A 15691-nucleotide genomic window follows, 5' to 3' on the forward strand; every position below is an offset into this window, starting at 1 on the left:
TCATGATCCCAGGGTCCTGGGATTGAGCCCCCCATCAGGCTCCCTGCTCAGCAGGAAGCCTGCTTCTCCCTCTCCCAATCCCCCTGTTTGTGTTCCCTCTCTCGCTGTGCCTCTCTCTGTCAAATAAATAAATAAAATCTTTAAAAATATATAAATAAATAAATAAATAAATCTTATATTTGTCTTATATATATAACTTTCACTTCCCTTTCTCTTTTTTTTTGCAATGGAATTATTATTTAATGATTATTAAAGAAATTCGTGATGAAATAAAATTGATAAATATTTCTGAGTAACTAATATTATAGAAAATATAATTAGATAAAATATTCAAAGCAGTAGAAACAATGAACTAAAACATGTAATAAGTGTCAAATATATTAAAAGGGAAGTTACAAAAAATGAAAAAGTAAAGATTACAAGAATGAAGCTGAACTTATTTATAAATAAATTAATCACAAGTGAATAAAATCCACAACTTAAATGACAAAATGTACAAATTGTGTAAGTAAACCAAATGCAGACAAACTAAACATGAGTGATGAGTTAATATTAAATATCACAAACAGTTGAAAATAATGGAATGAACCAGGATATATAAAACAATGCTAGCATACAAAAAGCAAAAAGAGGAATATTAACATTTATGCAAAGATTATTTCAAGAAAAAAACTGGTTATCTTGGGAAGATTAAAATATATATATATATAAAGCACAGTATAACAAGAAGATAAAATAATATAATACTGCATGAAATTAATTTTAAGGTAGAAGTGGGGATTTTGACACAACCAAAATCATAATGAAAAACTCACTCTTCCTTAACAAAGCAAGAGATGAAATTCACATTGTCTTTACCGTTCATCAGTGGCTGGACACCTGGGCTGTTTCCATAATTTGGCTACAGCGTTAGAAGACTTTAACGTTATTTAGCAGCAGAAAAACTCCCAATTAATAGGACTGACATCTTATTTTCCAATAGCAGATAACCATAAACATGACTAAGAAATAGCTTGCATTGGGGCGCCTGGGTGGCACAGTCAGTTGAGATTTTGACTCTTGGTTTTGGCTCAGGTTGTGATCTCAGGGAGATGAGGTCGAGACCTGCATCCAGCTCTGTGCTCATTGTAGCATCTGCTTGGGACTCTCTCTCCCTCTCCCCCTGCCCTCACTTAAATAAATAAATAAAATCTTGGGCGCCTGGGTGGCTCAGTTGGTTAAGCAACTGCCTTCAGCTCAGGCCATCATCCTGGAGTCCCGGGATCGAGTCCCGCATCCGGCTCCCTGCTCAGCGAGGAGCCTGCTTCTCCCTCTGACCCTTCCCCCTCTCATGTGCTCTCTCTCATTCTCGCTCTCTCAAATAAATAAATAAAATCTTTAAAAAAAATAAAAATAAATAAATAAATAAAATCTTTTCCTGGAGGAATCCCCTCAGATGCATATCCCCAGGCTGGGAACAGGAAGTTTGAAATCAGCAGGCTACATTGTTTAACAAACAGCCCTGATTCTGAAGCATGTGCTAAAAATTCCCTACTTCGAGAAATAGGAAACTTGGGAGTATGTTGGAAAGAGCATTAAAAGAAAGATTGGGTGTGGAAGATAAGAACAGATATGACTATGACATATTACTTTGTAAATAAAGTTTTATTGAAATACAACCATGCTCATCTGTTTACATATCGACTGCATACTTCTCCCTCTATTGAAGAGAAATCATGTGGCTGGCAAAACCAAATATCTTTATTATATAGCCTTTTACTGGAAAAAGTTATTAGTAGTTTTTTTGGGAAAAAAAAACTTTTTGGGGTGTTTTTATTATTTAGTACATTTATTAATACGTAATATGAGGCAGGAGGCAAGACTCTTTTGAATTAAAAAAAATGCAATTTTAAATACATTTGATATTTGCTGTAAATGCTGTCTCACTATTATCCCCAAACCTTTCAGAATATGCATTTTTACCTTTCTACTCTGTCACCAATGTATCTGATTATAAAATTTGTATAAATCTTAGAATATATTAACATTTTTGCAGCATATAGCTGATGAATGGTTGCTTGTTTAAGAGGAAGTTTAAGTTTACACATCTGCATTTGAAATAGGTGACACTCTACTTAGTTTTAGTCACTTAGCCAGGGTGAGGTTGGGGTTTACTTTACATTATATAGGGAGCTCAAATCAGACAGGAATTCTTATGTGATCCTTGAGTAAACAATAATGAAAATCTCACTATTATTTTTATCTTCTCTACAAAAAATTGCCGCAATGGTGCTCACTTTGGCAGCACATATACTAAAATTGGAACAATGCAGAGAAGATTAGTATGGCCCCTGCACAAGGATGACACACAATTTGTGAAATGTTCCACATTTTTTTTAATTGCCTTGATAATAGAAACTTTCTACATAAACAGCTCAAAAAAGGGCAGTTTCTGCAGGACTAAATCAGAAAGGCACTTTTCCTACATTTTACTCTTTGGAATTGCCCCAGGATTTATATTGTGCCTGTGACTGGAGCAACTGTGTGTGAAAGTTGCATACTTTGACAATATTATAAAGCATTACTTAGAGTTAATTTATAACACATATGTTATTTACAAGAAAAAGAGAAATCTAAAATTAATGTCAATATTGATATTAAGGTGCAAAGAGTAAACATTAAAAGAAACATTAAAATATAACTTTATGGTTATAATGACAAAATCATGAAAAAGTTACAATGTAGCTTTTACAGTCTAAAAACAATATTGAAAATAAGAACCTCGAATTTTGCAATGGAGTTTCAAGTAAATTCTTGTTTTTCATCTGTCACAAAGCATTCAAGAAAAAAATAATTAAAAATGATAAATTGACACAATTTCTTCTAAGTATGTTCCTATTCATTTTGTGTACTCTGTAAATGAATAATCTTGGTGCTAATAAACTATAGTGATTTCTTCCTATCTGCTTTATCTAAATTACCTGTGATGGAATTTGCCCAAGTTGACCTATAATTAGAGCTAATTATTATAGCCATCTTATCATAGCATACATAAAAAGCATATTTCTCATTGAAAGCAAAAGAAAAGACTGAGAAAATCCTATGTTCTGTACTATAAGTCATGACAATGTCCACCATGAAAATGACACCAATAGATGCCATGGTATAGTATGGACATAATATGTCTTTAATAAGATAATACAGATATTTTCTTTCTGTATACCTGGTATGACCTATTTTCTATGATTACTTTTTGATGTATTATGACTAAATCTAAATGATAAGTGAGGTGGAAATATAACACCAATTGATGGTTGTATAATTCTTTTATTTGGAGATTTTACTTATTTATTTATTTATTTGAGAGAGAGAGAGAGAGAGTGCATGAGTGGGAGGAGGAGCAGAGGGAGAGGGAGAGAGAATCTTCAGCAGACTCGGCGCTGAGTGTGGAGCGTGAAGCAAGACTCCATCTCCTAACCCTGAAATCATGACCTGAACTGAAACCAAGAGTTGGATGCTTAACCAACTAAGCCACCCAGGTGCCCCATGGTTGTATAATTCTTATCTCCAGGTGGTCACTTTGAGGTTAACCTGAAATTAACATATAGCTATAATTTATAACTAAGTGAAAAAGAGTAAGCCATCCCTAGGTTTCCTTAATTTTTCTTTTATTATAAAAAATCCACTCAGATTTAATTAAATGGAGGAAAAAGAATAGAAGACTCTTTATTACTACTGTAATATTTATTCTATTAGTTGTTTACCTTATCAATAATTTAAATCAAACTGCATATATAAATTCTACTTCCATTTATGAAGTTTATCAAATGACTTACAAATGTGATTATATACAGTCAGTCTCCTATCAGTCACTATTTCAGGATGTTGTAAAAAGAATTCTTAAGATGTTTAATGATATGGTTATTGGTATTTAGTAGGTATGAATTATTTCAAAAAAACAGGTTTTTATGCCAACATATAAATTTAAAATGGGCAAATAAAAGAGCCTACAAAATATGTGAATTAACAGAAAGGCAAACAGTAAGACAGATGCAAATAAGAAAAAAAATATATTTTCATTAAAGATACACCCCCAGGTAATTATTCTTTTAGCAATCACATAATATTTTATAAAAGATGGATATATATTTAAAAATTAATGGGCTAAATGATTTGTGAAAGAGAAATGTGTATGGAAAATATAATACATAATTTTATGTTTTTTTATAATTCTGATGTTTTAAATTCAAACTAAAATATTATAACATAACTAATACAGTCACAAGAAAAATATTTAAATATTTAACAAGACTGTTGTGATATACAACTCAGAGGCAAAATCATGAATGTATTGTGAAATTATTCATACTAGCATAGCTACTATTTATGCATAGTATAACATGGATGACATTTTATGAAATAAATGTACCAAATTTTGATAGAGTAAAAATGCCAAATTCAAAACATGAAACTGTACCAGCTCCTCAGATGCCTCTCTCATAATACTATCAAAACTCACTCAACTTCCTAACTAACCCAATCTCCTAATTTGTGATACTATAAAAACTGTCTTTAAACTTTATAAATATTATAGAGTGTGTGCTCTTTTGTGTCCGGCACCTTTGCCTCAATATTTTGTTTGTGAAACTCATCTATGTTTTTGTGTCTGGCTGTAGTTGATTCATTTTTATGTCTGTGTAGCATTTTATTTTATTAATATACCAAGATGTATTTACCCATTCAGCAGCTAATAGGGGTCTCATTGTTTATAATTTTGGTTATTTTAAATATTTTTGCTATGTATATTTTTATTCATATCTTTTTGTGAACATATACGCATAGTTTTTGAGTATATATCTGGACATGGAACTGATGGGTCAGTTATACATTTGTTCAATTGCAGTAGAAAACTGTCAGTTTTCAAAAATGATTGACAGCATTTATATATCATCCAGGAGTTATGACTGTGAAATTGGTTTTACAGCCTTATAAAAGTTGTTATATTCGGTTTTGTTTTTGTTTTTCCATTTAACCATCCTCTAGTATAGAGTGATATATTATGGTTTTCATCTGAAAGCCTCTGAAGACAAATGAATATGAGGAACTTTTCATGTTTAGTGGCAATTTAGATATATTCTTCTGTGAAATGCCTGTTCAAATTTTAGCCTGTTTTTCTATTGAATTTTCTATCTTTTATATATTGATTTATATGACTTTGATTTCTATTAGTTATTTATAGATTCTAGATAAAATCCTTTATAATATAAATTACTGCAGTTCAAATATATTCTCTCACTCTGTGTCTTGACTTTCCTCTGTCTTAATGGTGTCTATTGATAAATAGAAGTTAATTATTTCTTGAAAAGAAAAACACATATGATTAGGGTTAGTGTTTTTCATATCTTCTATAAGAAATTCTAGTCAACTCTAAATTACAAAAATATTTATATTTCTTTTAAAAAGTAATTGTTTAATTCTCTATATTCTTTCTAGAACTGGCATATGAAAATAAAGGAAATATACTTCATGTTTTTCCTCTATGAGAATACCTAATTAATTCAGCACCATCATTTGCAGAGATCACTATTTTTATTGCTGTGCTGAACTGTCATAAATGTCATGTATTAAATGATTGTGTAGCAGTGTCTGTTTCTGGACTAATTTTTTTTTCTGTTGCACAGTTTGTCTACTCTTGCACCAAAGGAACACTCAAAGTTACTGCTCTAATAAAGCATATGTTATAAACGACAATATAATATTTAAAAAAATGAAAAATTTATTTTAAAAGTAATAAATACTCTGAAGAAAATACAGGATAGAGAGTACTGGGGGTTGGATGGCCAGGAGACTTTATTGAGGAGGCCACATGAGTGAGTCTGAATAGAAATTCATGAGAAATGTGAGGTGAAATAATTCTAGACAGAGGATAGTTTTAATTTAGGTATTAGTTTGATACATTTGAAGATCTGAAGGAAGTTCATTATATATAAACTATAAAGGCCAAGGAATAAGTATTTAAAGTTGATATGGGAGATTTGAGGCCAAACATATAGAACATTATTGACCATGTTAAAAATACCCATTTTTAGTTTAAAGAAATGATTTTAGGGGCTCCTGGGGGGCTCATTCGGTTAAGCATCCAACTCCTGATTTCAGCTCAGGTCATGATCTCAGGGTCGTAGGATCGAGCCCCACATCGGGCTCTGCATTCAGTGGGGAGTCTGCTGGAGATTCTCTCTCTCTCTCTCTCTCTTTCTCTCTCTGTGCCCCTCCCCCCATGCACTCCCTCTCTCTCTCTCAAATAAATAAATAAATCTTAAAAAAAAATGATTTGGGGAAGATTTAAAATGAAGATATGTAAAATTATCTGAAGTTTTTAAAGACTACTCTGCCATATGAAATAGATGGTTAAGAGTAAAAAATAGGGCAAGCAGTGTAAGGGCTATTCAGGCTATTCTTTTTCCTGACAAAAAACACTGATGGTATGTACTTAGGTATTAGTGGGGGAGGTGGTGAGACAGGGTTATCTGAATACGTTGGGAAATTAGAGCCAAGGAGATTCATTGATAGGAAGATAGAAGAAAAGGAGGAATGTAAGAAGATTTCTAAGAGATAAACTATAGAATTTAGAAAAATTATGGTTCCATTAACTGAAAATGGGAAAACAGAGAAAGGGGTATGGCTAGCAGGATTGATATGGAATCTTGAGTTCAAGCTTCATGATTTATAATAATTTCTTTGTTGGATTGTTTTATTTGTTTCTCTTCCATACTAGAGCATAAGGCATTTTTGCAGCTTTACTAGTGTCAAATTTATGAACACATAGGTAAATGTACAACTTGAAAAGTTTTGACATATATAATTATATGTACATATATATCTATATCTCTGTGAAACTAACACTAAAATTAAGATAGAGAATATGCTCATAATCCTCTCAATTGTTCTCATATCCATTTGTAATCCATCACTCCGTCCCAACCTTCCTTCATACCCAGGCAACCATTGTTCTATTTTATGTCACAATAGGTTAGATTGATTTTTTGAGAAGCATATAAATAGAATCATACAGTACATGCTCTTTTTTGACTAAGTTCTTTCAGTCAACATAATTATTTTGATATCTGTACATGTTGTGCAAAATCAACAAAACAAAGATGTTTTATTATTAATAGCTAAGAATTAGTCCATTGCATAGATATACCACAACTAGTTTATTCAGTCACCTGTTGATGGGCATTTGATTTGCATCCTACTGTTGGCTATTATAAATAAGGCTGATATGAACTTTAAAAAAAAAAAAAAGATTTTATTTATTTATTTATTTATGTATTTATGTATTTATTTAAGAGAGAGAGAGAGAGATCAGGCTTTATAATTTTGGCCATTCTGGAAGGATTGTAATGGTTTTTGATTGTGGTTTTAAGATTCATTTCCTTAGCAATTAATAATATTTAACATCCTTCCATCTTCTTTAGTGTAGGGTCTGTTCAAGTATCTTGCCTATGTTTAAAATGTGGTTGTTTATCTTCTTACTGACTTATAAGTGTTCTTCATAAATTCTAGATCTATGCTGTTCTATAGTGTAATCACTACCTACATAGGAGCTATTTAAATTTAAACTAATTGAAATTAAATCCAATTTAAAATTTAGTTGCTTAATTATACTGACCACGCTTCAAGTGTTTAATAGCCACATGAGATTAATGAATATCATTTTGGAAAGCACAATCATAAAAAAAAATTTGATCAATACAGGAAATTGTTTTGAAAAACACTACTGTAATTAAAAGTCCTCTATCAGATAAATGTCTTATAAATATTTTTTCTCAGACTGTGAATACTCTTTTCACTATTTTAAGTGATTTTACAGACATAGAAGTTTTAATTTTGCTCAAGCTTAACCTATTGATTTTGGCTTTTATAATTTCTGAAATCCTTTACAAATTCAGTCACGAAGACTTTATACTACATTTTAAAAAATATGACAGTTTTAACCATTAAATTTTAAACTATGATCCATTTCATTTTAATTTTTTATATGAAATGAGGTAAATGGTCAGGATTTTTTTAATATGGCTACTCAACTGTACTTGAGGTAAATGGTCAGGATTTTTTTAATATGGCTACTCAATTATACTAGTACTATCTGCTGAAAAAAAAAATTACTATTATATTTCTATTATTATCCTTATTGTTATTTTTATTATTTCCCTTAAACTGTCATTTATCTTTTATAGAGATTAAAAAAAACAATAAAAAAAATTACTCATTTAAGTATATATGCTACCACATATTTAATTATTTTTAAAATTCATAACTAATAGGTTCATCTCTTTGGTCCTTTGAATACCTTTTTTTTAAATTATTTTTTATTATGTTATGTTAGTCACCATACAATACATCATTAGTTTTTGATGTGGTGATCCACGATCCACTGTTTTCGTATAACACCCAGTGCTCCATGTAGTACGTGCCCTCCTTAATACCCATCACCGGGCTAACCCATCCCCCCTCCCCCCTCCCCTCTAAAACCCTGTTTGTTTCTCAGAGTCCATAGTCTCTCATGGTTCATCTCTCCCTCCGATTTCTCCCCTTCATTTTTCCCTTCCTTCTCCTATGTCCTCCATGTTATTCCTTATGTTCCACAAATAAGTGAAACCATATGATAATTGACTTTCTCTGCTTTACTTATTTCACTTAGCATAATCTCCTCCAGCCCCATCCATGTTGATGTAAAAGTTGGGTATTCATCCTATTATATTTATATTATTATCCTTATTTTTATTTTTCTTATTTCCCTTAAACTGTCATTTATCTTTTATAGAGATTTAAAAAATTAAATAAAAAATTTTATGCATTTAAGTATATATGCTACCACATATTTAATTATTTTTAAAATTCATAACCAATAAGTTCATCTCTTTGGTCCTTTTAATACCCTTTTAAATAAATGGAATTTTGACCTCATTGGCTATGATAGATTAGTTTTTACTAGCATAATACCAGGATCCTAGGCCTATTGTTATATCAAACAAGTAACAGAAATACACCTGGTCTGATCTCCTTCATTTGTATAATTAGAGATATAGAAAACTGGTGATTCACACAAACACACACACATGTGCACAGACACACTTAACACATGCACATGTCGAAGGTGGTGTAAAGATAAATACAAAAACTATGAAATTAGTTTTGTGAGTTATGCATTCATTAGTTTTCAGGAGTAAAATATGTTTTATTCAGCTCTCATTATAATTTTAATAATGTTAGTAACGTCTTCTTATATATATTATACTAGAACAAAAATAATAGAATAGAATAGAATAGAATAGAATAGAATAGAATACATAAATAGCATTATTTCTCTTTACTATCTGGAAAAATAATGCCTCTTGAATTTTGCAATTTAAAAGCAATAAATGAGAAATTACTGATTATATGGCTACATAGCAATGGTTCTACAAACATTTTAAAGTGATAATTAAATATAATATTATGAAAATAACATATTGCAACTAAGTTTTTTTATGATGAGCAACAAACAAGTTCTATTTACAACTCCAATCAATGCCTTTATAACTTTCTTATTTGGGCTAAAAAAAATTCATACATTATAATATCAAATTCATTCTGTATGATGAAGGTAGAAGTATGTATGGAATAATTAGGAAGCATAAAGGGAAAAAATCTTTATCTTATATAAATGATTAAAATATGATAGTATGAATAACATGTCAAAGCTGAAAAGATTAAATAAGATGTATTATAACTAATGATTCTACTCTTTATAATCATGCCCTAAAATATAAATTTTAAATTTTGTAAGAAATTATAAATATAATGCATAGTATTTTGAATACTATATCATAGCTTCTGAAATAAGAAATAAGAAAAGAAAAAAATTGACATTGTACAATGGAATAAGAAATAAGAAAATAAGAAAATAAGAAATGGCACGCCTGGGTGGCTCAGTCAGTTAAGTGGCTGCCTTCAGCTCAGGTCACAATCCCGGAGTCCCAGGGTGGAGCCCAGCATTGGGCTCCCTGCTCAGTGGGGAGTCTGCTTCTCCCTCTGCTCCTCACCCTGCTCTCATCCTCTCTCTCACTCTCTCTCTCTCAAGTAAACAAATAAAATCTTTAAAAAAAGAAAATAAGAAATAAGAAAATTCACAATGTGCAATGCTAGATAACAGTAGACACTGTCTTTGGAGTTAAAACCTGCATATATATGACTTCCCTTTGTTAAATCTCTCTGGTTGATTTTACAGCCTGTATGTTTACAAAATACAAATATTACTATTCTTTCTCCAATATAAAATGTACCTAAAGAATATGTTAGATATATCTGAAAGTTTTAGAGAAAACCTCATTTTGTTTTTATTTCTTTGCTTTTATTCTGGCTGCTCTATTTTACATCCTAAATTAGGTAAATTTAAATTTCAAGCATACCTGTGTTCTTCATGAGTACCACCCATGTATTTGGTTTTTGCTTTATAAACATGTAGTGCAGCAAAGAAATCAGCTTGCATACTAAGCTTTTGTACTTCTTTACGGTTACCTGATTTTTCAAGTTCTGAGGGATTAAATCTACTAAAGCCCTGATTCCCAACTTCTGAGATGGGGATGGCCAATCATCTATATGCATTGCATGTTTAGTACAATCATCTGATTGGTAAACAAAAATCTAGAAAAACAGAATTAAAACTCCAACTTTGAACATGACAACCCAGGGCATAAGGGTACCAATAAAATTAAGAGGCTTTCCTTGCTTTTCTTCTTATTTTTGAAGAAAATGTTGACACTCTAAATGTATATGCTAATAATTTAGTCAAAATATATTTATCACTCTCTGTTATGTTTAAGCTTATAGCCTCAAAATTATTAGTTTAATTGAGCATAGAAGGATAATTTATACAGAATTAAATTATTTTGCATGTTTGTGGCATCATAAATTTGACAGCTTATTTCCCTCTCAGAATTTCTGAGGAAACTAAATCAAATAATTGAAAAAAACTGTCAGATAATATATTAAACATCATGTTAGTTTTCTATGCTACTGAACTTCCATCATTTATTATTTTCTATCACTGTTCCCTTTTATGTAAACTAATTGAAGAAGTGATGATGTTCATGATACAGTACTAGGTGCAAGGATGATTGCTTCATTTATTTTAAAAATTGAAAAAAAGAGTAACTAACAACATCACATAATTTCTTATTTCTGTTGTAACAAATTACCACAAATTTGGTGGCTAAAAAACAATATGCATTTATTGTCTGTTATTTACTCTATTACAGTTCTATGGTCAGAAATCTGGACTAAGTCTTACAGGCCAGGTGTCAACATAGTGTATTGCTTTCTGTAGACTCTAGGGGAATAGTCATATCCTTCCTCTTTTAATTTCTAGAGTTAATAGAGTCATTCCTTGACTCCCCATTCCTTCATCTTCAAAATTATTAATGATCCAGTCTTTCTCACATCCCATTCTTCAGGCACTGTTTGTTTGTTTGTTTTTGGTAAAATTCCCTTCTGCCACTCTGAGTCAGACTTCTGTTTCCCCCTTCCACTTATTTTATTTAAATTCAATTAATTAACATATAATGTATTATTGGTTTCAGAGGTAGAGGTCAGTGATTCATCAGTCTTATATAATATCCAGTGCTCATTACATCACATGTCCTCCTTAATGTACATCACCCAGTTACCTATCCCCCCATACCACTCCCCTCCAGCAACCCTCAATTTGTTCCTATGCTTAAGAGTCTTGTATAGTTTGTCTCCCTCTCTAATTTCATTTTATTTTTTCCTTGTTTCCTCTATGATCCTCTATTTTGTTCCTTAAATTCCACATATCAGTGAGATCATATGATAATTATCTTTCTCTGATTGACTTATTTCCCTTAGCATAATACCCTCTAGTTCCATCCAAATCATTGCAAATGGCAAGATTTCATTTTTTTTTTTTTTTTGGCTGAGTATATAAGTATAAAATATATATATATATATCTCACATCTTTATCCATTCATCTGTCCATGAACATCTGGGCTCTTTCCATAGTTTGGCTATTGTGGACATAGCTGCTATAAACATTGTGGTGCAGGTACCCCTTCAGACCACATTTGTATCTTTGGGGTAGATAGCCAGTAGTGCAATTGCTGGGTCATAGGGTAGCTCTATTTTCAACCTTTTGAGGAACCTCCATACGGTTTTTCAGAGTGAATGCACCAGCTTACAGTCCCACCAAAAGTGTAAGAGGGTTCCCCTTTATCCACAACTTTGCCAACATGTGTCGTTTCCTGACTTGTTAATTTTACCCATTCTGACATGTGTGAGGTGGTATCTCATTGTGGTTTTGATTTGGATTTCCCTGATGCCCAGTGATGTTGAGATTTTTTCATGTGTCTGTTAGACATTTGTATGTCTTCTTTGAAGAAATGTCTGTTCATGTCTCTGGCCATTTCTTGATTGGATTATTTGTTCTTTGTTCAGATTGATAAGTTCTTTATAGATTTTGGATACTAGCCCATTATCTGATATATCATTTGCAAATATCTTCTCCCATTCCATAGGTTGTCTTTGGTTTGGTGACTGTTTCCTTTGCTGTGCAAAAACTCTTTGCCTTGGTGAAGTCCCAATAATTCACTTTTGCCTTTGTTTCCTTTGCCTTTGGAAACGTGTCTAGCAAGAATTTGCTGCAGCTGAGGTCAAAGAGGTTGCTGCCTGTGTTCTCCTTTGGGATTTTGATGGACTCCTGTCTCACATTTAGGTCTTTCATCCATTTTGAGTCTATTTTTGTGTATGCTGTAAGAAAATGGTCCAGTTTCATTCTTCTACATGTGGCTGTCCAATTTTCCCAACACCATTTGTTGAAGAGACTGTCTTTTTTCCATTAGCTATTCTTTCCTGCTTTGTTGAAGATTAGTTGAACACAGAGTTGAGGGTCCATTTCTGGGTTCTGTATTCTGTTCCACTGATCTATGTGTCTGTTTTTATGCCAGTACCATACTGTCTTGATGATGACAGCTTTGCAATTGAGCTTGAAGTCAGGCATTGTGATGCCACCAGTTTTGGCTTTCTTTTTCAACATTCCTTTGGCTATTCAGGGTCTTTTCTGGTTCCATACAAATTTTAGGATTATTTGATCCAGCGCTGTGAAAAAGGTTGATGGTATTTCGATAGGGATTACACCGAATGTATAGATTGCTCTAGGTAGCATAGTTATTTTAACAATATTTGTTCTTCCAATCCATGATCATGGAACATTTTTCCATTTCTTTGTGTCTTCCTCAATTTCTTTCATGAGTGTTCTATAGTTTTCTGAGTACAGATCATTTGCCTCTTTGGTTAGGTTTATTCTTAGGTATCTTGTGGTTTTGGGGGCAATTGTAAAGGGGATTGATTGACTCCTTAATTTGTCTTTCTTCTGTCTCATTGTTAGTGTATAGCCCAGCAACTCACTTCTGTGCATTGATTTTATATCCTGCCATGTTGCTGAATTCCTGTATGAGTTCTAGCATTTTTGGGGTGGAGTCTTTGGGTTTTCCACATGGAGTATCATGTCATCTGCAAAGAATGATTGCTGATTCAGATGCCTTTTATTTCTTTTTGTTGTCTGATTGCTGAGGCTAGGACTTCTAGTACTATGAGGAACAGCAGTGGTGAGAGTGGACATCCCTATCATGTTCCTGACTCTAGTGGAAAAACTCTGTTTTCCCCCCATTGAGAATGATATTCACTGCGGGCTTTTTGTATATGGTTTTTATGATATTGATGTATAGTCCCTCTATCCCTATACTGTGAAGAGTTTTAATCAAGAAAGGATGCTATACTTTGTCAAATGCTTTTTATGATTCTATTGAGAGGATCATATGATTCCTGTCCTTTCTTTTATTAATATACTGTATCACACTGATTGATTTGTAGATGTTGAACCACCCTTGCAACGCAGGAATAAATTGCACTTGGTCGTGGCAAATAATTCTTTTAATGTACTGTTGGATCCCATTGGCTAGTATTTTGGTGAGAATTTTTGCTTCCACGTTCATCAGGGATATTGGTTTATAATTCTCCTTTTTCATGGGGTGTTTGTCTGGTTTTGGGATCCAGGTAATTTTGGCCTCATAAAATGAGTTTGGAAGTTTTCCTTCCATTTCTATTTCTTGAAACAACTTCAGAAGAATAGGTATTAATTCTTCTTTAAATATTTGGTAGAATTCCACTGGGAAGCCATCCAGCCCTGGACTCGTGTTTGTTGGGAGATTTTTGATTACTGCTTCAATTTCATTGCTGGTTATGTGTCTGTTCAGATTTTCTACCTCTTTCTGATTCAGTCTTGGTAGTTTATAAGTTTCCAGGAACGCATCCATTTCTTCCAGATTGCCTAATTTGTTGGCATATAGTTGCTCATAATATTTTCTTATAATTATTTGTATTTCTTCAGTGTCGGTCATGATCTCTCCTCTTTCATTTGTGATTTTATTTGGGTCCTTTCTCTTTTCTTTTTGATAAGTCTGGGGTTTATCGATCTTATTAATTCTTTCAAAGAACTGGCTCCTAGTTTCATTGATATGTTCTACTGCTCTTTTGGTTTCTATTTTATTGATTTCTGCTCTAATCTTTATTATTTCTCTTCTCCTGCTGGGTTTAGGCTCTATTTGCTGATCTTTCTCCAGCTCCTTTAGGTGTAAGTTAGTTTGTGTATTTGAGAACTTTCTTTTTTCTTGAGAAAGGCTTGTATATACTTCCTTCTTAGGACTGCCTTTGCTGCATCCCAAAGGTTTTGAACAGTTGTGTTTTTATTTTCATTTGTTTCCATGAATTTTTTAAATTCTTCTTTAATTTTCTGGTTGACCCATTCATTCTTTAGTAAGATGCCTTTTAACCTCCATGTATTTGAGTTCTTTCCAAATTTCCTCTTGTGATTGAGTTCAAGTTTCAAAGCACTGTGGTCTGAAAATATGCAGGGAATGATCCTTTTGGTACCAGTTGAGACCTGATTTGTGACCCAGGATGTCATCTATTCTGGAGAATGTTCCATGTGCACTCAAGAAGAATGTGTATTCTGTTGCTTTAGGATGGAATGCTCTCCATATATCTGTGAAGTCCATCTGGTCCAGTCTGTCACTCAAAGCCCTTGTTTCCTTGTTGATCTTCTGCTTAGATGATCTGTCTATTGCAGTGAGGTGGGTGTTAAAATTCCCTACTATTATTGTACTATTATCATTCTGTTTCTTTAATTTTGTTATGAATTGGCTTATATAATTGGCTGTTCCCATGTTTAAGAGCATAAATATTTACAATTGTTAGATCTTCTTGTTGGATAGACCCTTTAATTATGATATAATGTCCTTCCTCATCTTTTATTATAGTCTTTGGTTCAAAATCTCATTTGTCTGATATAAGGATTGCCACCCCAGCTTTCTTTTGATGGCCATTAGCATGATAAATGGTTTTCCACCCACTCACTTTTAATCTGGAGGTGACTTTGGGTCTAAAATGAGTCTGTTGCAGACAACATATTGATCAATCTTGCTTTTTTATCCAATCTGATAGCTTGTGTCTTTTGATTGGGACATTTAGCCCATTTACATTCAGAGTCATTATTGAAAGATATGAATTTAGTGCCACTGTATTACCTGTTAAGTCACTGTTTCTGTGTATTGTCTTTTTTCCTTTTCTGGTCTATGTTTCTTTTGGGCTCTCTCT

The 15691-nt window shown here is 32.4% G+C and overlaps 1 non-coding gene across 1 annotated transcript; it reads left to right on the forward strand.

Annotated features, from left to right (window-relative positions):
* Positions 1–2268: 2268 nt before the first annotated feature.
* Positions 2269–2374, forward strand: LOC116645925. The gene has a single exon (XR_004302041.1). It is a non-coding gene; the product is annotated as a U6 spliceosomal RNA (small nuclear RNA).
* Positions 2375–15691: the final 13317 nt, after the last annotated feature.

This window comes from Phoca vitulina, unplaced genomic scaffold (genome assembly GCF_004348235.1).
Source record: "Phoca vitulina isolate PV1807 unplaced genomic scaffold, GSC_HSeal_1.0 scaffold34, whole genome shotgun sequence".
Lineage (NCBI taxonomy): Eukaryota > Metazoa > Chordata > Mammalia > Carnivora > Phocidae > Phoca > Phoca vitulina.